General features: G+C 42.7%; 1 long non-coding RNA gene and 1 pseudogene across 1 annotated transcript; one reads left to right on the top strand and one right to left on the bottom strand.

Moving 5' to 3' along the window:
• Nucleotides 1-2,477: 2,477 nt before the first annotated feature.
• Nucleotides 2,478-3,531, bottom strand: LOC144576999 (elongation factor 1-gamma pseudogene; annotated as a pseudogene).
• Nucleotides 3,532-21,783: 18,252 nt separating this feature from the next.
• On the top strand, nucleotides 21,784-23,682 carry LOC144577000 (uncharacterized). Its single transcript, XR_013520071.1, has 3 exons — nucleotides 21,784-21,898; nucleotides 22,006-22,057; nucleotides 23,549-23,682. It is a non-coding gene; the product is annotated as an uncharacterized LOC144577000 (long non-coding RNA).
• The last annotated feature ends 820 nt before the right edge of the window (nucleotides 23,683-24,502 follow it).

A 24,502-nucleotide genomic window follows, 5' to 3' on the forward strand; every position in this document is an offset into this window, starting at 1 on the left:
CTTATAGTCTAGTGCAGAAGGTGGACAAGCAAATGGGCAAGATGAGTAAGTATGAAAAATGTTATGATGAGCAAAGTGTCAAGTGCCATGGGAATCCCAGAGCAGGTGTACCTAACTTTCTTTAGGGGGCTAATGGAAGTCTTTCAGAAGGAAGCAATTTAAGCTGAGAATTCAAGAAAAAGCACAAATTAGCTAGGCAATGTGGCAGTCATGGGTCCAGAGCTGGGAGACAGCACAACACATTCAAGAGACTGAAAGAAGACTGGGCACAGTGGCTCATGCCTCTAATCCCAACACTTTGGGAGGATGAAGTGGGAGAACTGCTTGAGGCTAGGAGTTTGAGACCAGCTTGGGCAACATAGTTAGACTTTGTCTTTCCAAAAACATATTAAAAATTAGCCAGGTATGATGATGGGTGCCTTATGTCCTAGGTACTCAGGCTGGTGGCTGGAGGCTGAGGCAGGAGGCTCAATTGAGCCCAGGAGTTCCAGGCTACAGTGAACTATGATCATGCCACTGCTCTCCAACCTGGGTGACAGAGTGAGACTCTGTCTTCAACAAAACAGAACAAAGAAATTCACAGACCAGTCGAGGTTGGGGGCAAGCAGTAGAGATTGGGTTGGGTGGGGCGTGGCCGGGGTGGGGAAAGCAATTAGAGATTGGTGTTTAGTGTGATAATTATACACATAGAAAGCTCTACGTGAAATGTTTGTTAAATGAATGGATGAGCCATTCCAAAACCTGAGAAAGCAAGACATTTGGGAAAAGCAAATTTGTTTGTAATTGTTCATTCCTTTGTTCACTGGGAGGCATTATAGTGTGTTGGTTAAAAGCCTGGATTCACACCAACTGCTTGGGTTTGAATCCTGGCTTTAACAATTAGTAGCTGAGTGACCTTACACAAATTACATAGCTTCTCTATGTGTCATTTTCCTCATCCATAAGATCGAAATAATAATAATTCACAGAATTGTTGTGAAGATTAAACAAGTTAATGATATGTGTAAAGCACTTGAAATAGTGCCTAGAACTAATTATTCCTCCATTCATCAAAACATTTATTGAGGGTCAAGTACCATGCTAGGTGCTGTGAAAATACATGGCTTCGGCCATGGAGGAGGACCATAAAATCTGGTGAGGGAGAAGATTCATAAATAAGCAATTACAACACAATGTGATCAAGTGAGGCGATAGTGGTAAATGCTGCAGAACTGAACAAGAGAGAGTGACTCACTCTCTCCAAAGAAGCCAAGAGAAGCTTCAGAGGGAAGAATGTATTTAAGTTGGGTGATGCAGAATGAACAGAGTTTGGCAGCAGACAAAAGCAGTAGGGTTTATCAGGCCAAGGAAGCACTATATTGCAAAGGCTTAATAGGATACAAGTCTAAAGCATGTTTAGGAAATGGCAAGGTCTTCAGCACCAGGGTCTGTGCTAGGGTCTGTTCCAGGGTCTGTGCTAGGTACGTTTTATAAGTTCTTTTACTTTCCATAAGAACTTAAGAGGTGGGAATTATGGTCCAGACTTTTTATGAGAAGGTGATCTGAAAGATTGAGAGACTTCCTCAAGATCATGGAAAGCAGTGGGTTTCAATTTGAATCCAAATCTATGTGACTCTAAGTTTCGTGTTCTTTGTTCTTTGTTTGAGGAAAGGATGGGGCCTGACAATGACCTTGTAAGTTTTTTTTATGTATCTAAAAGTACAATAATTTTATTTACTTATTTATTTTTCAGAGTGAGGGTCTTACTCTATTGCACAGGCTGGAGTGCGGTGGTGCAATCATAGCTCACTGCAACCTCAAACTACTGGGCTCAAGAGAGCCTCCTGTCTCATCCTCTCGAGTAGCTATGACTATAGGCATGGACCAACAACCCAGCTAATTTTTTATATTTTTTTGTAGAGCCAGAATCTTGCTTTGCTGTCCAGGCTTGTGTCGAACTTCTGCCCTCAATCAAAACTTCCTCCTTGGCCTTCCAAATTACTGGAATTAGAGGTATGAGCCACCACTCCCGAAACAATTTTTTTTTTTCTTTAAGACAGAGTCTTGCTGTGTCGCCCAGGCTGGAGTGCAATAGCGTGATCTTGGCTCACTGCAACCTCCACCTCCCAGATTCAAGCTCTTCTCCTGCCTCAGCCTCCTGAACAGCTGATATTACAGGCTCCTGCCATCACACCTGGCTAATTTTGTATTTTTAGTGGAAATGAGGTTTCACTGTGTTAGCCAGAATGGTCTTGATCTTCTGTTCTTGTGATCCACCCACCTTGGCCTCTTAAAGTGCCTGGGCTGGCCCAATAGTTTTATTTTAAATTTTAATAACGTTGGATGACAATCTTGTTAAGTAGGCACTTAGTATTTCTCAGTCTTCATAAATAGAAGAAACTGACCTTAAACTTTTTTTTTTCAATATTTAGTTTCTTTTAATGATCCCCATCTCCTTAAAGAACAGGTGCATGCAGCAAGGCAATGGCAAGAGCTGTTTACTTGAAGATCTTGCCCTGATTGAAGGCTTAGCTCACCTGCTAGAAGGCCCCTTTCCAGGAACAGTACTCACAAACCAGTGTCTAGGTCTCTTCACTGCCAGGATCCAGTTTCTGCCATGTGTGTGATTCGAAGTCCACCTGCCAATCTGGACTCAGTGTCAAGGCAAGCTTGGGGCCTATGAAAACTCAGACTCCAGAAATGGAGCTGATATTGTATCTTCCAAAGAGGATGACACTAACAAAGGCATTCTTCCACAGTTTGTTCAATTGCTGGAACATTCCAGCGATGAGATTGCAACTCCAGAAGGTCAGGGTGAGCTCCTGAGGAAAGCAATACTCAGACCAACCATCCTTATCAGGGTGCTCCTGAAAATACTGCAGCACCACATTATGTCCTCACCTGAGTACTTGTGTTTAAATTCATCCAACACAAAGGTACTCTTGGGCAAGTGAGCAAAGGGGTCTTGGCTTTGGGCTCAGCCGCCAGTGCCTGCTCACATTCACCCATCTCCTCCTCAAGAGTAGGGGCAGCCTCCTTTTTCTCCTTTCTGTTCAGTCTAGGGCTTCTGCTTCTCTTCCCGTGTACTTTTCTCCTTCTGTGGGGTGTCCTTTTTAGGCCTGCTCTCTGCACACATTTTAGCATCAAACAGGGCCATTTTCTCATACCATTTTACTTCCCCCAAGACAGCCTGGAACTAGGACTGGTTGATGCAGGTGAGGAGGTTATCATCATGACTGCTATTTATTATTCTAATGTTCTGTGCTAATATCCTGAAGGTTTGTTAGAGAATTTCCTTCCCTTTTATACCTGTGGTTCCCAAACTGTCCTTCTAGGAGCGCTGGGGTGCCCTAGCTAATTCATAGGGCCTAGAGGATATTCTGACATTTTAAGAGAAATGCAGACTGGGCGCTGTGGTTCATGCCTGTAATCCCACCACTTTGGGAGACTGAGGCAGGTGGATCACCTGAGGCTAGGAGTTCCAGACCAGTCTGAACAACATGGTAAAATCCTGTCTCTACAAAAATTACAAAAATTGGCCAGGAGCAGAGGCTCACACCTGTAATCTCAGCACTTTGGGAGGCCAAGGTGGGCAGATCACAAGGTCAAGAGATCCAGATCATCCTGGCTAACATGGTGAAACCCCGTTTCTACTAAAAATACAAAAATTAGCTAGGCGTGGTGGCGGGAGCCTATAGTCCCAGCTACTTGGGAGACTGAGGCAGGAGAATCACTTGAACCCGGGAGGCAGAGGTTTCAGTGAGCCTAGGTCATGCCACTGCACTCCAGTCTGGTGACAAACTTAGACTCCGTCTCAAAAAAAAAAAAAAACCTACAAAAATCAGCTGGGTGTGGTGGCGCTCACCTGTAATTCCAGACACTTGGGAAACTAAGGCATGAGAATCACTTGTACCCAGAAGGCGGAGGTTGCAGTGAGCTGTGATTGTGCCACTGCACTCCAGCCTGGGTGAGACAGCGAGACTCCATCTTAAAAAAAAAAGAGACAGAGAGAGAAATAAAGCGATATTCAATATATGTCTGCTACCACACAAGCTTGTGTTCAAGTTTTCAACATGCCCCTGGATGATGTCGTGTCTTTTTAAAGCTGAGTTTTCAGAGGTTGCTGTAATAAAAAGCAAGTACCAAGTGAAAATCACTGTGGAACAAGAAATGACTGTACAAGTATACAATTGTGATCCCAAAGTTTGAGAAAGAAATTGCTCAACAGGCACATATATCCCTTAGCACATAATTATGAATATTTAAGAATAAAAACTTGCTGGGCACAGTGGCTCATGCCTGTAATCCCAGCACTTTTGTTACCAGTGGAGGGTGCCCAGGTTCTTGGCTTCATGAACAAAGAACTGGACAAACGCACAAACAAGGCAAGGAAAGAATGAAACAACAAAAGTAGAGATTTATTGAAAATGAAAGTACACTCCACAGGGTGGGAGCGAGCCAAGCATTGGGGTTCACAAAAGCCTGGTTACAGAAATTTCTGAAATTTAGACCCTTTAGAGGCTTCCCATTGGTTACTTGAGGTACAACCTATGTAAATGAAGTAGTTGCCTGTGATTAATCTGATTGGTTGAGGAAAGCAACCAATCAGAGGCTGAAGTGAAGTTACAAAGTTACACCCATGAAAACATCTGATTGGTTGCAGAAAGTGACCAATCAGAGGCTGAAGTGAAGTTACAAACTTATTCTCCTATGCAAATGAAGTCTTGGCCCAAGACCAGTCTGATTGGTTGTAGGAGGGGACCAATCAGAGGTACTTTCAGTTTTTCATCTGCCACACAGAAAAGTGTGGGATGCAAAGGGAGTAGCCTCTGATCCTTTTGTTACATGGGTATGGAAAGTTGGAGTTTTCCTTTGACTTAGTTCTAGGAAATCAGCATGAATTGGCCTCATGTTCCCTGCCTCCAGACCCTGTAGTGTGTAGTGCCTCACTTTGGGAGGCCGAGGCTGGTGGATCACCTCAGGTCAGGAGTTAGAGACCAGCCAGGCCAACATAGCAAAACCCCATCTCTAAAAAAAGGCAGAGGTTGCAGTGAGCAGAGACTGTGCCACTGCATTCCAGCCTGAGTGACAGAGCAAGATTCCATAAAAAACAAAAAACCGGGCGCGGTGGCTCATGCACTCTGGGAGGCCAGAGCAGGTGGATCACGAGGTTAGGAGATGGAGATCATCCTGGCTAACACAGTGAAACCCCATCTCTACTAAACATACAAAAATAGCTGGGTGTGGCAGCACGCACCTGCAGTCCCAGCTACTCAGAAAGCTGAGGCAGGAAAATCAGTTGAACCTGGGAGGTGGAGATTGCAGTGAGCCGAGATCATGCTACTGCATTCCAGTCTGGGTGACAGAGTAAGACTTCATCTCAAAATAATAATAATAATAATAATAATAAAGGCTGGGCATGGTGACTGTAATCCCAGCACTTTGAGAGGCCAAGGTGGGCAGATCACCTGAGTTCAGGAGTTCGAGAACAGCCTGGCCAACATGGCAAAACCCCATCTCTATTAAACATACAAAAATTAGCTGCGTGTGGTGGTGCACACCTGTAATTCCAGCTACTCAGGAGGCTGAGGCAAGAGAATTGCTTGAACCCGGGAGGCGGAGGTTGCAGTAATCAGAGATCGTGCCACTGCACTCCAGTCTAGATGACAAGGCAAAACTCCATCTCAAAAAAAAAAAAAAAAAGAAGAAAAAAAGAATAAAGACTTGTATACATTATTATATAAAATGATTAGTAAATTATTAGGATGTAAATACTGATTAAGTTGTTTGGACTTTACTTAATAAACAGAATTATTAGTTTGTTTTTTCTGTGGTGGGCATGAAAGAGGCACGATGAAAAAAATTACTGAGACACTAAAGGTGCCTTGGAGCTGAGAAAGTTTGGGAGCCTCTGCCTTACACAGTTGGATCCTAGATTGCTCTATTTTTCACTGCTTTTTTGTGGTTTGTTTGCTTTTTGCTGCATCTCATCACTACTGTTCCCAGTGTGCCCTCTTTATACTCATAGTGCTTACAATTGCAGGCACTTCACATATATTAATTTATTTAATATTCATGACAACTGTGCAAAATAGCTATTATTATTCCCATTTTATGGATGAGGAAATTGAAGCAAAAAGTTGAATAATTCATTCAAAGTCATACAGTTAAAAAGCAGAAGCACAGGATTCAAACACTCAGTTTGACTCCAGAATCTGTGCTTTTAACTATCTTATTCTGGCCTCCCAACCCCCATCCACTAGTTGTTAATTTTGATCTGCTGTAGACATGGAAACTAAATATCCAAGCTTGTTGGAACTATATGTAATGCAAGAGCTGAAAGTCACTACTGGGAGAAAAGTGCAAGAACACTACAGTATATGCAGTCTTCACAAGACTGAGCAGCATAAAATGCTTAAAAATAACTTGGGATGTTGAGGCAGGAGAATTCCTTGAACCTGGGAGGCAGAGGTTGCAGTGAGCTGAGATTTAGCCATTGCATTCCAGCTTGGGCAACAAGAGCAAAACTCTGTCTCAAAACAAAAAACGAAAACAAAAAAAACTCTTTCCCTCTGACTTCCCCAGCTGCTGTAGCCAGCAAAGGTGGGGGTGGGAGTGGGTGGATATTTATTGGATTACATAGGATGTCTCAGGCTCTCCATGATTCTCTGGGGGTCCATGTTAAACCCAGATCTTCCAACCAGCAAGTTACTCTTCTATGGAAACAAAAAGGCTTAAAATGCTCCCTCCACTGTAGGAGAGGACAAAAGTGGGCAGAAAATGCAATACAAATACATGACAAAAGCAGGATTACCTAGAAGAAGGCAGGGCCATATTAATTCACAAGGAGAAAGATCATTTCAGAGGCCATAGGAAATAAGAACGGGGAGTTGTGCAGACCTACTGGAGAAAGCAAACTTCCTCAGAAATAAGATTAAGACTGTACTTAAAGTGAATCTTGAGCATATACAACCATGATGACTTAGATGAATATCCCAGACATAAAAGAATCGGGAGAATTTGGATAGTGGAAGAAGGAAAGTCCAGCTCAAATCAGAGGAACTCATATCGGTTAAGAGGTTTCCTTAACGTTCTAACAAAGAGGAACTGAAAGTTTAAAACAGAACCTACTAAGCCACCTTTGGAGATCTTTATACAGATTTCTGCATAAATCAGTCAATGAGTAGTAAACCCTGTGCTCTCATTTCAGACTTGGGTTTAACCTTTCTCAGTGAAAGGGTTTTTTTTTTTTGAGATGTAGTCTCACTCTGTCACCCAGGCTTAAATGCAGTGGTGCAGTCTTGACTCACTGCAACCTCTTCCTCCTGGGTTCAAGCAATTCTCCTTCCTCAGCCTCCCAAGTAGCTGAGATTACAGGTGTCTGCCACGGCTTCTGGCTAATTTTTTGTATTTTTATTAGAGATGGGTTTTCACCGTGCTGTCCAGGCTGGTCTTGAACTCTTGACCTCAGATAATCCATCCTCCTTGGCCTCCCAAAATGCTGGGATTACAGGTGTGAGCCACCTCGCCTGACCTCAGTGAAAAATTTTTGTGAGCTTCATAAAAACTCACAGAAGCTTTTTGTGAAGAATCCCCCTATGTGTTGATTTCTCGATAGCAACCTGGATGGCCAGACCCTACCTCATGTGCAGTTAAAATTCTGATTCCCAGAATGGACAAAATGAGAGGAATACCTTTTTTAGTCTGAGTGTAATATACAGAACACAAACTTCCTGACAGTGCTGAGGATGTTCAGAGTTTTTGCTTATGAAACTGCCTGAGAGCTGGATTCTGGATAGGTGACATTTATAGCAACATTATGTCCCAGATTTCCGAGGACAGCCCAGATTTCAAATATCCTATCTTATTGTAATTATAAGTAGGCTTAGACTTGTGCTCTCATGTATCCTGATTTGGATAGAGAGGAAAATATGGTCATAAATAAGTGATCCTTTCTTTGAGAGTATGATAAGGATAAATACCAGAAGGAAATCATGGTGAGGTCTAGAGGGATTAACAGTGGTCTACTAAGATTAGCCCTTGGTAACATGGTGTTAAAAAAAAAAAAAAAAGCAGCTATCTTTGGCGTGAAAAAAGCAAAAAGAAACTCCTGCAAATTCAGGGATGGTATGTGTGCTATCTGAAGAGAACAGAAGAGCTCAGGAGAGAGAAGTTTGGGGACAAAAAAGAGATAGGCTACTCCTCGGAAAGGTCAGCTGTGTCCCTTTTGGAAAGGAGGAAAGAACTAAAAGTCTGAGACAATTAGAAGGACGGGGGTGGGGGGAGAAAAAAGTTAACACAAAGACTCAGAGAAGAGAGAAAGGGAAAATATTAAAAGTAAAGCTTAGAAAGAAATTTACAAGATAGACTCCGGAGGGCACACTTAGCAAGAGAAGAGAGATAGTTGGGGGAGAAGAAGAAAAGAGAAGCCAGGGAGAATAAGAACAGGAAAGAGAGAGAATGAAGTGGTGGGAACTGGAGCATGTATGGATGAGAGAAAAGGTGAGAAGCTTACAATTTCTCTTGCGATTGGATGCTGGAGGGCCCCAGAGTAATGTTGGGAGTGATCTGAGGCTGGGATCTCTGGAACTAGACCAAAGACTGTCCAAACCAGAAAAATTTAGAGCTGCATACACCATCTGCTAGAACTGGTGATCCCTTCAGGGATCCCTTAGAAGTTCTCCCTCCAAAGCTGTGAGTGATCTTACTCTCTGGGGAGCTTTAGAGGGACCCAGCAAGACAGTTTGTTGATGTTGTATAACCTTAAGGAAATTTCTCTTTAAAATACTGTTAGCAGGCCGGGTGTGGTGGCTCACGCCTGCAATCCAAGTACTTTGGAGGCCAAGGCCGGCGGATCACCTGAGGTCAGGAGTTCAAGACCACCCTGACCAACATGGTGAAACCCCGTCTTTAAAAATAATAAAAAATATTTAAAATAAAATAAAATACTGTTAGCTTGCAAGGTGGGGGTATTTAGCTGATTAAAAGGTATGTTTCTCAGGTTCTTGGGGACATCAAGGGAAGTAAAGTATGCGAACCCCTCTTACCAAAATCTGAGACTTTATGCTACCAGGCAATATTTATTTTTCAAAGGAAAATACAAGTGTAGATGCTACAGCCCTTGCCCAGACATTCTGAGAAGCTTATCATTTTTAAAGCTTAAAAATGTTTAGTTGGTTTTCTCTCCCACATAATAGTGTAAGTGGAATTTAGTACAAACCTCTTAAAAAGCAATTTGGCAGTACATATCAGGAACCTTTTAAATTTTCACACTACTTGATATAGAAATCCCACATCTGAGAATTTTCTCTGAGGAAATAACCTTATAGTGCTTTATGCATTTATGCAAAAGCATTATTATAATAGCAGAAAATTAGAAGTAACTTCAATGCCCAACAATAAGGACTGGTTAAGCAAACTCTGGCACCTTCTCTTAATGTAATATTTTGCAGATGCTAAAACTGTCTTTATAAAGCATTTTTAAGGATATGGAAAAATACACCAAAACATTAAGTAAAAAATTATAGACAAAATATAATCTCAACCATGTTAAAAGGCATTTAAAAAAAGACTGGAAGGAAATATGGGAGAAAGTTATTTAAATTGGTGATCTTAAAATAATGGAGTTACAGATTATTGTTATCATTTTTTCTTTATGTTTTCCAGATTTTCTGTAAAAGATCTTTAATACTTTTAATCAGAAAAAAGTTTTAATTTTAAAAGTTTAAAAACATCAGGGAACTAAACATTTATAAACATAAAAGTTATTTTGCTAAAAATAATTTTTTTAGGCCAGGCATGGTGGCTCATGCCTATAATCCCAGCATTTTGGGAGCCTGAGATAGGCAGATTGCTTGAAGCTAGGAGTTTGAGACCAGTCTGGCCAACATGGTGAAACCCCGTCTCTGTTAAAAAATACAAAAATTAGGCTGGGCACAGTGGCTCACACCTGTAATCTCAGCACTTTGGGAGGTCAAGGCAGGCCAATCACCTGAGGTCAGGAGTTCAAGACCAGCCTGACCAACATGGAGAAACCCTGTCTCTACTAAAAATGCAAAATTAGCTGGGCACGGTGGCACATGCCTGTAATCTGTGCTACTCAGGAGGCTAAGGCAGGAGAATGACTTGAACGCAGGGGGCAGAGGTTGTGGTGAATTGAGATCATGCCATTTTACTCCAGCATGGGCAACAAGAGTGAAACTCAGTCTCAAAAAGAAAAAGGAAAAGAAAAAGAAAAATTAACCAGGGATGGTGGTACATATCTGTAATCCCAGCTACTTGGGAGGCTGAGGCATGGGAATCACTTGAATCTGGGAGATGGAGTTTGCAGTGAGCCAAGATTGTGCCACTGCACTACAGCCTGGGTGACAGAGGGAGACTCTCTCTCAAAAAAAAAAAAAAAAAAATAGGCTGGGTGTGGTGGCTCATGACTGTAATCCCAGCACTTTGGGAGGCCAAGGTGGGCAGATCACCTGAGGTTGGAAGTTCGAGACCAGCCTGACCAACATGGAGGAATCCCATCTGTAATAAAAATATAAAAAATGAGCTGGGCATGGTGGCGCATGCCTGTAATCCAAGTTACTTGGGAGGCTGAGGCAGGAGAATGGCTTGAACCTGGGAGGTGGAGGTTGCAGTGAGCCAAGATCACGCCATTGCACTCCAGCCTGGGCAACAAGAGTAAAACTCTGTCTCAAAAAAAAAAAAAAATTAAAAAATTTTTTTCATTCTTGCATTGCTATAACTTAAAAATAATTTTACAAAAGATTTAGGAGTAAACAGCTGAAGAAAAGAAAACAAAAAAAATGTTAAAAGAAATAAAATGGGCCGGGCACGGTGGCTCACACCTGTAATTCTAGCACTTTGGGAGGCCAAGGTGGGCGGATCACAAGGTCAGGAGTTTGAGACCAGCCTAGCCAACATGGCAAAATCCCATCTCTACTAAAAGTACAAAAATTAGCCAGACATGATTGTGGGTGCCTGTAATCCCAGCTACTCAGGAGGCTGAAGCAGGAGAATCGCTTGAACGCTAGAGGTGGAGTTTGCAGTGAGCTGAGATTGTGCCACTGCACTCCAGCCTGGGCAACAGAGCGATACTTCTGTTGCCCAGCGATACTTCTGTCTCCAAAAAAAAATTTAATCGCTGGTAAAACAGGTATTTATGAAAGCTAGTAGAACAACATGAGAAATGCTTATGATTTAAGGTGAAATGAAAAGAGACCAAAATAATTATGATTACAACCACCCAGTTTAGCACCTTTAAGCAATCATACTCAGCCCCACAACATGCAGAAGGCACCCAGTAAAAGGAATTTCACTACACAAATTGCCATACTTACTGTATTAGTCTGTTTTCATGCTGCTAATAAAGACATACCTGAGACTGAGTAATTTATAAGGGAAAGAGGTTTTAGTTTAGTTTAGTTTTGTTTTGTTTTTAGACAGAGTCTTGCTCTGTTGCCAGGCTGGAGTGCAGTGGCATGATCTTGGCTCACTGCAACCTCCACCTCCGGATTTAAGCCATTCCCCTGCCTCAGCCTCCGAAGTAGCTGGGACTACAGGTGTGGTGCCACCACGCCCGGCTAATTTTTTGTGTTTTTCTTTGTTTGTTTGTTGAGATGGAGTCTTGCTCTGTTGCCGAGGCTGTAACGCAGTGGCATGGTGTCAGCTCATTGCAACCTCTGCCTCCTGGGTTCAAGCGATTCTCCTGCCTCAGCCCCTCGAGTAGCTGGGATTACAGGTGCTGGCCACCACGTCCAGCTACTTTTTCTATTTTTAGCAGAGATGGAGTTTCACTGTGTTGGCCAGGCTGGTCTCGAACTCCTGACCTTGTGATCCACCCATCTTGGCCCCCGAAGTGCTGGGGTTACAAGTGTGAGCCACTGCACCTGGCCTATATTTTTTTAGTAGAGAAGTTTCGCCACGTTGGCCAGGATGGTCTCAATCTCCTGACCTCATGATCCACCTGCCTTGGCCTCCCAAAGTACTGGGATTACAGGAGTGAGCCACCACCCCTGGCCAGGAAAGAGGTTTGACACACAATTCAGCATGGCAAGGCCTCAGGACACTTACAATCATGGCAGAAGGGGAAGCAAATCCTTTGTCACATGGCAGCAGCAAGGAGAAGTGCCAAGCAAAAGGGGGGAAAAGCTCCTTATAAAACCGTTAGAGCTGGTGAGAACTCACTATAACGAGAACAGCATGAGGGTAACTGCCCCCAAGATTCAATTACCTTCCACCAGCTCCCTTCCATGACCCGTGGGATTATGGGAACTACAATTCAAGGTGAGATTTGGGTGGTGACACAGATTCAAACTGTATCATCTGCCATGACTAGCTCTCTGTCTTAATCGGTTTGGCTGCTGCAACAAAATACCTTAGTCTGGGTATTATAAAAAATAGAAATGTATTGTTCACAGTTCTGGAGACCATAGAGTCCAAGATCAGGGTGCCAATAGATTCAGTGTCTAGAGAAGGCTTACTCTCTGCTTCAAAGATGGCATCTTCTTGCTGCACTTTCACATGATGAAAGGGGCAAGACAATTTCCTTCTGCCTCCTTTTGAGAACGAGCCTCGCCCTGTCACCCAGGCTGGAGTGCAATGCGTGATATTGGCTCACTGCAACCTCCGCCTCCTGGGTTCAAGGGATTCTCCTGCCTCAGCCTCCCGAGTAGCTGGGATTACAGGCATGTGCCACCACACCCAGCTAATTTTTTGTATCTTTAGTAGAGACAGGGTTTCACCATGTTGGCCAGGCTGGTCTCGAACTCCTGACCTAGTGATCCTCCCATCTCAGCATCCAGAAATGCTGGGATTACAGGCATGAGCCATGGTGCCTGGCCTCTACCTCCTTTTATAAGGACACCAATCCCATTCATGAGGATGAAAACTTCATGACTTAATCACTTCCCAAAGGCCCCATCTCTTAATACTTATCTTATTGGGCATTATATTTCAAAATATGGATCTTGGGGGGACACCAACATTCAGCTTTTTTATTTTTAGAGATGGGGTCTTGCTCTGTCACCCAGGCTGGAGTGCAGTGCACAATCACAACTCTCACTGAAGCCTCAAACTCCTAGGTTCAAGGGATCCTCTTCCTCAGTCTCCTGAGTAGCTGGGACTACAAGCACATGCTACTATGTCTGGCTAGCTTATAGCACTAATTTTTAATTTTTGTGGGTACATAGTAGGTGTATATATTTGTGAGTTACATGAAATATTTTGATAGAGGAATGCAATGTATAATAATCATACAGGAGCTGGGCGCAGTGGCTCACGCTTGTAATCCCAGCACTTTGGGAGGCTGAGGCGAGCAGATCACGAAGTCAGGAGTTCAAGACCAGTCTGACCAACATGGTGAAATCCATCTCTACTAAAAACACAAAAATTAGCTGGGCGTGGTGGAGCGTGCCTGTAATCTCAGCTATTCAGGAGGTTGAGGCAAGAGAATTGCTTGAACCCGGGAGGTGGAGATTGCAGTAAGCCGAGATTGTGCCACTGAACTCTCAGCCTAAGCTAAGAGCGAGACTCTGTCTCCAAAAAAATAAAAATCATACAGGGTAAATGGGGTATCTATCACTTCAATCATTTATCCTTTGGTTACAAAGAATACAATTTTACTCTTTTAGTTATTTTTATGTATAATTAAATTATTTTGACCATAGTCACCCTGTTATGTTAGCAAATACTAGGTCTTATCCATTCTACCTTTTTGTGTATGTCAATCCTCTCCACTTCCCCCGACCCTCTCTGTAGCACTCTTGTTTCCACCTCTGTATTTTTGCTCTTTGCTAGAGTCTCACTTTGTGGCCCTGATTGGAGTGCAGTGGTGCAATCACAGCTCACTGTATCACTGTAATGAACTCCTAGGCTCAAGTGATCCTCCCACCTCAGCCTCTGGAGTAGCTTAAACTACAGGGGGGTGTGCCACTACATGTGGCTAATTTTAAAAATTTTTATTTAGAGACTAGGTCTCACTATGAGACCAAGCTGGTCTCAAACTTCCAGGCTCAAGCAATCCTCCCGCCTTGGCTTCCCAAAGTATTGGGATTACAGGCATGAGCAACTGTGCCTGGCCTGCTTGCTCATGTTGACACATATTTCTGACTTGGTTTTCATGTAAATTTTGTCTTGCTCCTGCCAAAATAGGCTTAGTGAGTTTTTGGTTATGTCTCTCCAGATCTGTCCTAGACCATGGTACTCTCCTATCTGCATAGGCCAGCTGCCTTATCTTGAATAGCTGTCAAAATAAAAATAAAAAAGAGAATGATAGGAAATCCATTATTCCAAATGGCACTGTGGTAGTTTATGTCATTTTTCTATAGGTTCAAAATTTTGCAATGTGGTTACGTTATTTTAAATAAAAATAAAGTTTGAACTGAAGTCACTCATCGAATGCTTTCATAGATAACTACTGAATTTTCTTCCCTTTCAATGATTTCCAAGGATGAATATAAAACTGATATTTCTCTAGTCAACAAGATATATGGATATATGCGGTTTGAGATCCTATCTGGGTCAGAGAATCTGTTCTCCATCTTCCTCCCTCCAAAGCAGACTCTGCACTGCCCCTACAGTTTACTTTCCAAAACAGAGATATAATCGCATAATTCTCCCACTTCAAAACTTTGGATGCTCCCCAATGTTTGCAGGATCAAATCCAAGCAATTTAATATGGCTCCTAAGACTTTTTTTTTTTTTTTTGAGACAAAGTCTCATTCTGTTTCCCAGGCTGGAGTGCAATGGTGCAATCTCAGCTCACTAAACCTCCCCTCCTGAGTTCAAGCAATTCTCCTGCCTCAGCCTCCTGAGTAGCTGGGATTACAGGCGCACACCACCACATCCAGCTAATTTTTGTATTTTTAGTAAAGACATGGTTTCACCAGGTTGGCCAGGCTGATCTCAAACTCCTGACCTCAGGTGATCTGACCACCTCAGCCTCCCAGAGTGCTGGGATTACAGACGTGAGCCACCCTGCTGGCCCTTTTACTATCTATTGTCATTCCATCTCTCCAACTTTATCTCCCAGCTGTCTGCTAACCAGTTTTTCTTCCTCTCTTTATGTGATATCAGACTACTTGCCATTCCTTAAACATTTATTATATGTTTAACATATATTAACTATTAATATTTTTCACTTTTTTTTTTTTAGACAAAGTCTTGATCTGTCTCCCAGGCTGGAGTACAGTGATCTCAGCTCACTGCAACCTCTGCCTCCTGGGTTCATACAATTCTCCTATCTCAGCCTCCCAAGTAGCTGGGACTACAGGCACCTGCCACAACACCTGGCTAATTTTTGTATTTTTAGTAGAGACAGAGTTTCACTGTGTTGGCCAGGTGGGTCTCGAACGCCTCACCACCTGATCTGCCCGCCTTGGCCTCCCAAAGCGCTGGGATTACAGGCGTGAGTCACCGCGCCTGGCCCAACACAAGAATAGGAGTGTTAAATATTAATAGGAGTGTTAATTATTTAAAACTTTTCTCTCCAGAAGAAAACAGCATATTTTAAATATCCAAGTATTACTACGTCATTATCCTGGGTAAGACCCTTGAAGGACTACCTTTGCAGTTAAGCATTAAGTGCTTAGCATGGTATTACTGGCCTCATGATCTTGCCCTACTCATCTCCTCAGTACCATCTCCTATACCTTGCCCCCTGCCCTGTATGCCAACATATGTAGGTTCCTGAATCGTGCCCTGTCCCGTTTCTCTTCTGAGTCTTGAATTTTGTTTTCTCTACCTGGCTAAGTCCACTCACCCTTCAAGATTCAAATGTCTTTTACTATTGTTTTCTTTTTTTTTTGAGACAGGATCTCACTCTGTCACCCACCCTGGAGTGCAGTGGCACCATCTTGGCTCACTGCAACCTCTGCTTCCTGGACTCAAATGATCCAACTCAGCCTCCTGAGTAACTGGGGCCACAGGCACATGCCACTACATGCCTGGCTAATGTTTTGTATTTTTAGTAGAGATGAGGTTTCACCATGTTGCCCAGGCTGGTCTTGTACTCCTAGACTCAAATGATCTGCCTTCCTCGGCCTCCCAAAGTGCTGGGATTACAGGTGTGAACCATAGCACAGGCCCCAAATTTTTATTGATCATTCTTTCCCTACTAAAGTTATTCTCTCCCTGGCAAAATCAATTATCTCTTATTTGTGTACTCATAATACTTTATACAAATCTTCACTGTGGCAATTACATTATTATCTGTTGACATTTCTGAGAGATCCTTGAAGGGAGAGAACCTTATAGCTCCAGAACTCATCAGACTGCATAACATTTTCCTGTAATTAAAAAAATTGTGGTAAGGGCCAAGTGCAGTGGCTCACGCCTGTAATCCCAACACTTTTGGGGAGGCAAAGGCCAGAGGATTTCTTGAGCCCAGAAGTTCAAGACCAACCTGGGCAACATAGTAAGACTTTGTCTCCTCTTCAAAAACTTAAAAAAATTGTGAAGCTGGGAGATCAAGGCTGCAAGGAGCTGTGATTGTGCCTCTGCCTGGAGATGACAGAGCAATACCTTGCCCCCCTCCTCAAATTGTGGTAGAAATACACATAACATAAAATTTACTATGTTGACCAGTGCAGTGGCTCACACCTGTACACCTGTAATCCCAGCACTTTGGAGGCCGAGGTGGGTGAATCACTTGAGGTCAGAAGTTCAAGACCAGCCTTGCCAACATGGTGAAACCCCATCTCTGCTAAAAATATAAAATTACGGTGGCTCATGCCTGTAATCTCAGCACTTTGGGAGGCCAAGGTGGGTGGATCACGAGGTCAAGAGATCAAGACCAACCTGGTCAACATGGTGAAACCCCGTCTCTACTAAAAATACAAAAAATTAGCTGGGCACGGTGGCATGTGCCTATAGTCCCAGCTACTCGGGAGGCTGAGGCAGGAGAATTGCTTGAACCCAGGAGGCGGAGGTTGCAGTGAGCCGAGATCGCACCACTGCACTCCAGCCTGGGTAACAAGAGCGAAACTTCGTCTCAAAAAAAAAAAAAAACAAAATTAGCTGGGTGGCATTTACATGTAATCCCAGCTACCTGGGAGGCTGAGGTACGAGAATCACTTGAACCCGGGAGGTGGAGGTTGTAGTGAACCGAGATCACACCATTGCACTCCAGCCTAGGAGAGAATGAAACTCTGTCTCAAAAAAAAAAAAGTACTATGTTAATCATTGTAGAGTACACAGTTCAATGATATTAAGTATATTCATATTGTTGTTCAACTATCACCATCATCCATCTCCAGCATTTTTTCTTTAATAATTTTTTTTTTTAGAGACAGAGTCTTGCTCTGTTATGCAGGCTGGAGGACAGTGGCATAATCAGAGCTTACTGCAGCCCCAACTTCTGGGTTCAAGGAATCCACGTGACTCAGAGTCCCAAGTAGCTGAGACTACAGGTGCACACCACCATGACTGGCTTATTTTTAAAATTGTTTTTGTAGAGATGGGGTCTTGCTATATTGCCCAGGCTGGTCTTGAACTCCTGCCCTCAAGAGAGCCTCCTGCATCAGCCTCCCAAAGTGCTGGGATTATAGGCCTGAGTCACTGCACCCAGTCCACTTTCTTTATCTGATAAAACTGAAACTCTATGCCAGTTAAATGATAACTCCCTAGTCTCCCCTCTCCACACCCCATGGCAACTACCACCCTACTTTGTGTCTATGATTTTGACTACAATAATCACCTCATAAAAGTGGAATCATACAGTATATATCTTCCTGTAACTGGCTGATTTCATTTACCATAACATCCCAATGTTCATCCACGTTGTAGCAGATTGCAGAATTTCCTTCCTTTTTAAGGCTGAATAACATTCCATTGTATGGATATACCAATTTTATTTATCCAGTCATATACCAATGGACACTTGGGATTGTTTCCACATTTTAGCTACTATGAATAATTCTACTGTGAACATGGATGTACCCATAATCTCTCTGAGACCATGCTTTCAAATATTTTTCAATTATTTTGGGTATATACCTGAAAGTGGAATTGCTGGATTGCATAATTCTTTCTTGCTTGCTTTTTTTTTTGGTCGCCCAGGCTGGAGTACAGTGGTGCAATCTTGGCTCACTGCATCCTCCACCTCCCAGGTTCAAGCAATTCTTGTGTCCCAGCCTCCCAAGTGGCTGGGACTACAGTTGTGAGCTGCCACATCTGGCTAATTTTTGTAGTATTAGTAGAGATAGGGTTTCACCACGTTGGCCAGACTAGGGTTTCACCATGTTGGCCAGACTAGTCTCAAACTCTTGACCTCAAGCGATCTGTCTGTCTTGTCCTCCCAAAATGTGAGGGATTACAAGTGTGAGCCACCACGCCCAGCTGGTAATTCGATTTTTAATTTTTGGAGAAACCACTATACTGTTTTTCACAGTGACTATCGTTTTACAATTCCACCAAGAGTGTACAAAGCTTCCACTTTCTCCACATTCACACCAACTCTTATTTTCTGTGTTTTGGTAGAGATGGGGTCTCCCTATCTTGGCCAGGCTGGTCTTCAACTTTTTTTTTGTTTGTTTTAATAGTAGCCATCCTAATGGGTATGAAGTGGGATCTCATTGTAGTATTCATTTACATTTCCTTTATGATTAGTGCTGATCATGATCTTATATATTCGTTGGAGAAATATCTGTTCAAGTTATTTGCGTATTTTTCAGTGGGGTTTTTTTGGTTGTTGTTGCTGAGTTACAAATATTTTCTACCATCCTGCGGGTTGCCTTTTTACTCCATTGATCGTATCTTTGTTTTTTCTTTTCTCTTTCCCTTCTCTCCCTTCTTCACTTCTTTTTTAGATAAGTCTTGCTGTGTTGCCTATTCTGATTCCTGGACTCAAGCCATCCTGTCACCTCAGCCTCTTGCGTAGCAGTGACTATAGGTGCATGCCAGTGCTCCCAGTTCTTATAGTGTCTTTTGAAAAACAAATATTTTATATTTTCATACAGTCCAATTGGTTTATTTTTTCTTTTGTTGCTTGTGCCTTTGGCGTCATATCCAAGAAATCATTGCCAAATCCAATGTTGTAAAGCTCTTGCCCTATGTTTTATTCTAAGAGTTTTATAGTTTTAGGTCTTATATTTAGGTCATGGATCCATCTGAGTTAATTTCTGTATATCATCTAAGGTCAGGGGCCAAGTTCATTCTTTAGCATCTGTGTTTTCTGTTTTCCTAGCATCATTTACTGAAAAGACTATCTCTTATGTATTGAATGGTCTTGGCATCCTTGTTGAAAATCATTTGACCATATATGTGAGAATTTATTTTCGGAGAGAGGACATTACATTTTGTAGAGTCCAAAGATGCATCAGACTGAAGACCGTTCTAATACATTAGAATTGGTCAGAGGGAGATTGTTTAGAATGGAGTTGGATCTCATTTTTGTTTCAGAGAAAAAAAGAGAGAGATTTGACTTAGAGGAAGGTAGATTAGTGGATTTAAATGAAGTTCATGTCAGAATTATAGATTTTTAGAGCCAGATGTGGTGGTTTATGCCTGTAATCCCAGCACTCTGGGAGGCTGTGGCTGTAGGATCACTTGAGCCCAGGGGGTTGAGACCAGCCTGGGCAACATGGTGAGACCACCACCTCTACAAAAAACAAAAAATTAGCTAGGTGTGGTGGCTCACGCCTGTAATCCCAGCACTTTGGAGGACCGAGGAGAGTGGATCACGAGGTCAAGAGATCGAGACCATCCTGGTCAACATGGTGAAACCCCGTTTCTACTAAAAATACAAAAAATTAGCTGGGCATGGTGGCGTGTGCCTGTAATCCCAGCTACTCAGGAGGCTGAGGCAGGAGAATTGCCTGAACCCAGGAGGCGGAGGTTGCGGTGAGCTGAGATCGCGCCAGTGCGCTCCAGCCTGGGTAACAAGAGCGAAACTCCGTCTCAAAAAAAAAAAAAAATTAGCCAGGCATAGTGATGTGTGCCTGTAGTCCTAGTCACTCAGGAGGCTGAGGTGGGAGGATGGCTTGAGCCCAGGAGGTCAGGGGTGTAATAAACTGTGATCATGCCACTGCACTCCAGCTTGGGTGACAGAGTAAGACCCTGTCTCAAAAAACTAAAAAGGAATTGGGCCAGGCACGGTGGCTCATGCCTGTAATCCCAACATTTTGGGAGACTGAGGCAGGTGGATTATCTGAGATCAGGGAGTTCGAGACCAGCCTAACCAAATGGTGAAACCCCATCTCTACTAAAAATCCAAAAAGTAGCCAGGCATGGTGGTGCATGCCTGTAATCGCAGCTACTTGAAAGGCTGAGGCAGGAGAATTGCTTGAATCTCGGAGGCAGAGTTTGCAGTGAGCTAAGATCGTGCCATTGCACTCCAGCCTAGGCAACAAGAGTGAAACTCCATCTCAAAATAATAATAATAATAAATGAAAATAAAAAAGAATTATGGATTTTTAGGCTCCTTTCCTGCCCTAGTTCATCTGGTTCCTACCCTTTTCTTTCTTTTACATGTTTTTTAAGAGTCATACTGTCATCCAGCCTGGAGTCCAGAGGAACATTCACTAACAGAATCCTTGAACCCCTGGGCCCAAGTGATTCTCTCAACTCTGTCTCTCAAGTAGCTGAGACTACAGATGTGCACCACCATTCCTGGTCAAATTTTTAATTTAATTTAATTAATTTATTTTTTTGAGACAGAGTCTCCTTCTGTCATCCAGGCTGGAGGGCAGTGGCATGAGTAGCTTGCCACAGCCTCCTGAGTAGCTGGGACTACAGTTCTGTGCTATGTCTGGCTAATAACCTTTATATTTTTTAGTAGAGATGGAATTTTGCCATGTTGGCCAGGCTGGTCTAAAACTCCTGACTGCAAGTGATCTGCTTGTTTCGGCCTCCCAAAGTGCTGTGATTATAGGTGTGAGCCATGATGCCTGGCCAATTTTTAATTTTATTTTGAGATGGAGTCTCTGTCACCCAGGCTGGAGTGCAATGGCGTGGTCTCAGCTCATTGCAACGTCTGCCTCCTGGGTTCAAGTGATTCTCCTGCCTCAGCCTCTCAAGTAGCTGGGATTACAGGTGCCTGCCACCATGCCTGGTTAATTTTTGTATTTTTAGTACAGACGGGGTTTCACCACGTTGGCCAGGCTGGTCTCGAATTCCTGACCTTGTGATCCACCCGCTTCAGCCTCCCAAAGTGCTAGATTACAGGTGTGAGCCTCTGCACCCAGTCTTTTTTTTTTTTTATGGGGGTTTCACTGTGTTGCCCAGGCTGATCTCAAGCTCCTGGCCTCGATCCTCTTGCCTCAGCCTCCCAAATTGCTGGGATTACACGTGTGAACCACCATGCTTGGCTCCCTTGTTTTTATGGATAAAGAAAAAGAAGGCTGATGTTATTCCTGAGGCCAGGATTACCAACAAATATGTATCACAGAAGGAAAAATTCAGCTCAGTCAGGGAAGCACTTCTAATTCTTAGAATAGGTAGATTTGGTAAGGAATGAGCTCTCCACAGCTACGAATGTTCAAATAGAAGTCAGATGAGCATCTGCAGTAGAAGGCAAGTCTGAGCATCTCTCTCCTTGTTTACAGATGTTCTGTGATTGCCTAGTAACTTCAGAATAAAGGCTTGCTTTTTAAAAAATGATGTGGTCCTAGTCTAACTTTATAGTATCATCTTCTGCCATGTGTATGTTTTTGATATCCCTAACTGTATGAACGCTAATGTCCTTTTAAATTCTAAAATATTATTCACTTAAAAAATGCCACCTTAAAAAAAACTGTTTCTAATGTTTCAATGAAGTAAGCTACAGGGAGTGGCTGTTGTTTAAAATTCCACACATAGAATCCTCAGGACAGAGGAAATGGAGTCAACAGGTAGCAAGTACACACATGTGCTAGTGTGAGTCTAAAGGCACATGAAATCCAAATGGCGCAGATGAGAAGAAACTAATTTTTCCCCCCACTTACTGGTATTCAAAAGAAGAAACTAAATTTTAAGAAGAAAGGGAATTCATTTTTGTGGAACATTTACTATGAAATAGGCATTCTTAAACATTTTATCTTAATTACCTTTTAGAAGGAAAACTTTGAAGAGATGAAGAGAAGTAAATTCTTTACACCGTCTTGAGGTGAGCATATATCTTAAGAGCTTTGGCATTGTCATGGTCTTTGCAAGAATCACAAAAATTTTAAACACTGACCATATCTTGTGCTTTACGGACAATTTAAAGTGTCAACAAGCAATTTCTGAGTACTTTAAATGTGTCAGGATTATGCTGGGTGCTGAAAATACAAAGGTGAAGGAGACTTGGTTTGGACCACATCATGGGTGTGACGCACTGTTTTTCACTGGAGATCATTATCACCCAGAGTCTATAGTCTCTCTTCCTAAAGGAATCAAGTGCACAGAAAAAAAATGGGGTCAGAGAAACAGCTTAGCAGGTCTGATTGTATCTCTCCCTTGTTTACAAGTGATCAGTGACTCCCCAATAACTACAATATAAAGTCTGCTCTTTTTTTTTTCCAGTGGCATACAGGACCCTTTATGATCAAACAGCAGAACTTGGATTGAACAGACTTAGGCACCTTTCTTTTTTTTTTTTGAGATGGTGTCTTGCTCTGTCACCCAGCCTGGAGTGCTGAGGCACGATCTCAGTTCACTGCAACCTCTGCCTCCCTCGTTCAAGCGATTCTCCTGCCTCAGCCTCCTGAGTGAGTAGCTGGGATTATAGGCACCAGCCACCATGCCTGGCTAATTTTTGGATTTTTAGTAGAGATGGGGTTTCCTGGTTTTGGCCAGGCTGGTCCTGAACTCCTGACCACAGTGATCTGCCCACCTCAGCCTACCAAAGTGCTGGGATTAGGCACCTTTCTTGTCATGATTTTACTTACCAAGTCACCTTTTCATTCAATATTATTAGTTATTAAGTTTTCTTATTCACCTAGAAAGACAACAGAATATGAATATTGATCCACTGAGTAATTATATTCCTCATGAGATATAATGAATTAACATTTTTGCTGCAAGTTATTTTCACCTGGGTTTGGATGAAACTAAGTTTTCAGAACTTCCAGGCTGGTGGCTTAACCACAATCATGAGATTTCCCTTGAAAGTGTAGGTCTTCGGAGTATTTTAAAAAAGCAGTCAGACATTTACCATTTTATATCTCAGAAACCTGCTTGTGGTTCAATGGAAAGAATACAGGGCTGGTATTCTAGTCCTGCCTGTGACTTACTGTATGACCCTGGACATGAATTACACCTTATACTCCATAAATTTCCTTATTGTGTCAGAATAATACTTGCTGTAGCTGTGATGATAAACAAGATTACAGTTGCCAAAATTTCCAACTCAACAAGAATGTAGGTATCGTAAAGAATATCTGTTAAGTATCTGTGCTCAAGTGTACAATCTATTGGGGTCAGGGAATTTAGAGAATGGAGGGATCACATTCAGTGGAGTGCAGAGGAAGGGTGGTAATCAGGGAGATTTAATAAAGAAGCTAGAGGTGGAGCTGGGTCTTGGAGAACAAGAAAGGTAGTAAAGGAGAGTTAACTGGAGGGGATAAGGGCAGAGAGGCACTGAAATTCTGAGTCTGGCCTCAACTTTCTTTTCCAGACTCATTATCTTCTGCACACTCCAGACTCAATGCTGTCCACTGAATCACAGACATGTGTCTGGCACACAGCAGGCAGATCTTCAAGGTCCAGCTTCTACTTCTTCCACTGAAGTCTCACCAAAGTGGAATTTATCACACTCTCCTCTGGATTTGCCCAGCCTTTTGTTAACACGACCTGTTGCTTTTATTGTAGCTCACCTGCCTTGCTCAATGGTGAACTTTTTGGAGACAGGAATCAGTGGTTTGTCTTTGTTTCCATAGGCACCTAACAACGCTTTGCTCTTAAGTAACTAGGAAATGTGTACTCAGTTGAACTTGTTCTAAGGACACCATTGATATCACTAAATTGAAGGGCATGTTGGTATCTTCTTAGTGTCTCTATAGACTTTAGGCTTTCACTTTTGTTTCCTGCTGAGTTCCTTACATCAGCCTGTTGAAGTAGGGATATTTTTGTTTTTAAGCTGGTCAAGTGAAGCAGGGATACAGATTAACAACTTGCAGATGAGGAAACTCAGAGGGTACATTTGCTCAAAGGCATCATATTGATACACGCCAAAACCAGGTAGGGCTCTTTTGACTAGAAATCCAGTCCTCTATCCATTATACCTCGGCCTTGTAGCATCAACCAGATAGGGGTAAAATGCACTAACTCTGAATGCTAGTTTTTTCCATCTGTAAATGGGAGCAAAACTATCGTTAAGTGGAGGGTCCCTCTGCAACCTCTAACCACTTCCAGCCTGAGTCACATTATAAGAAAATTTATAAGGCACTATCTGGTAAATACTTAAGATTTAGCATCTTCCCTTGAACCCTAGGTCCACTCTTGTCAAACCTTCTTCCTGCCTAGCATGTGTCAAACTCAACGGGCTGGGAACAGAACACAGGTTGTGTGCTTTGTCCATTTTTGAGGTCAGAGGTTGGCTGAATAATCTGAGGATGGGGTCTTCAGAAAA

This window comes from Callithrix jacchus, chromosome 7 (assembly GCF_049354715.1).
Source record: "Callithrix jacchus isolate 240 chromosome 7, calJac240_pri, whole genome shotgun sequence".
NCBI lineage: Eukaryota > Metazoa > Chordata > Mammalia > Primates > Cebidae > Callithrix > Callithrix jacchus.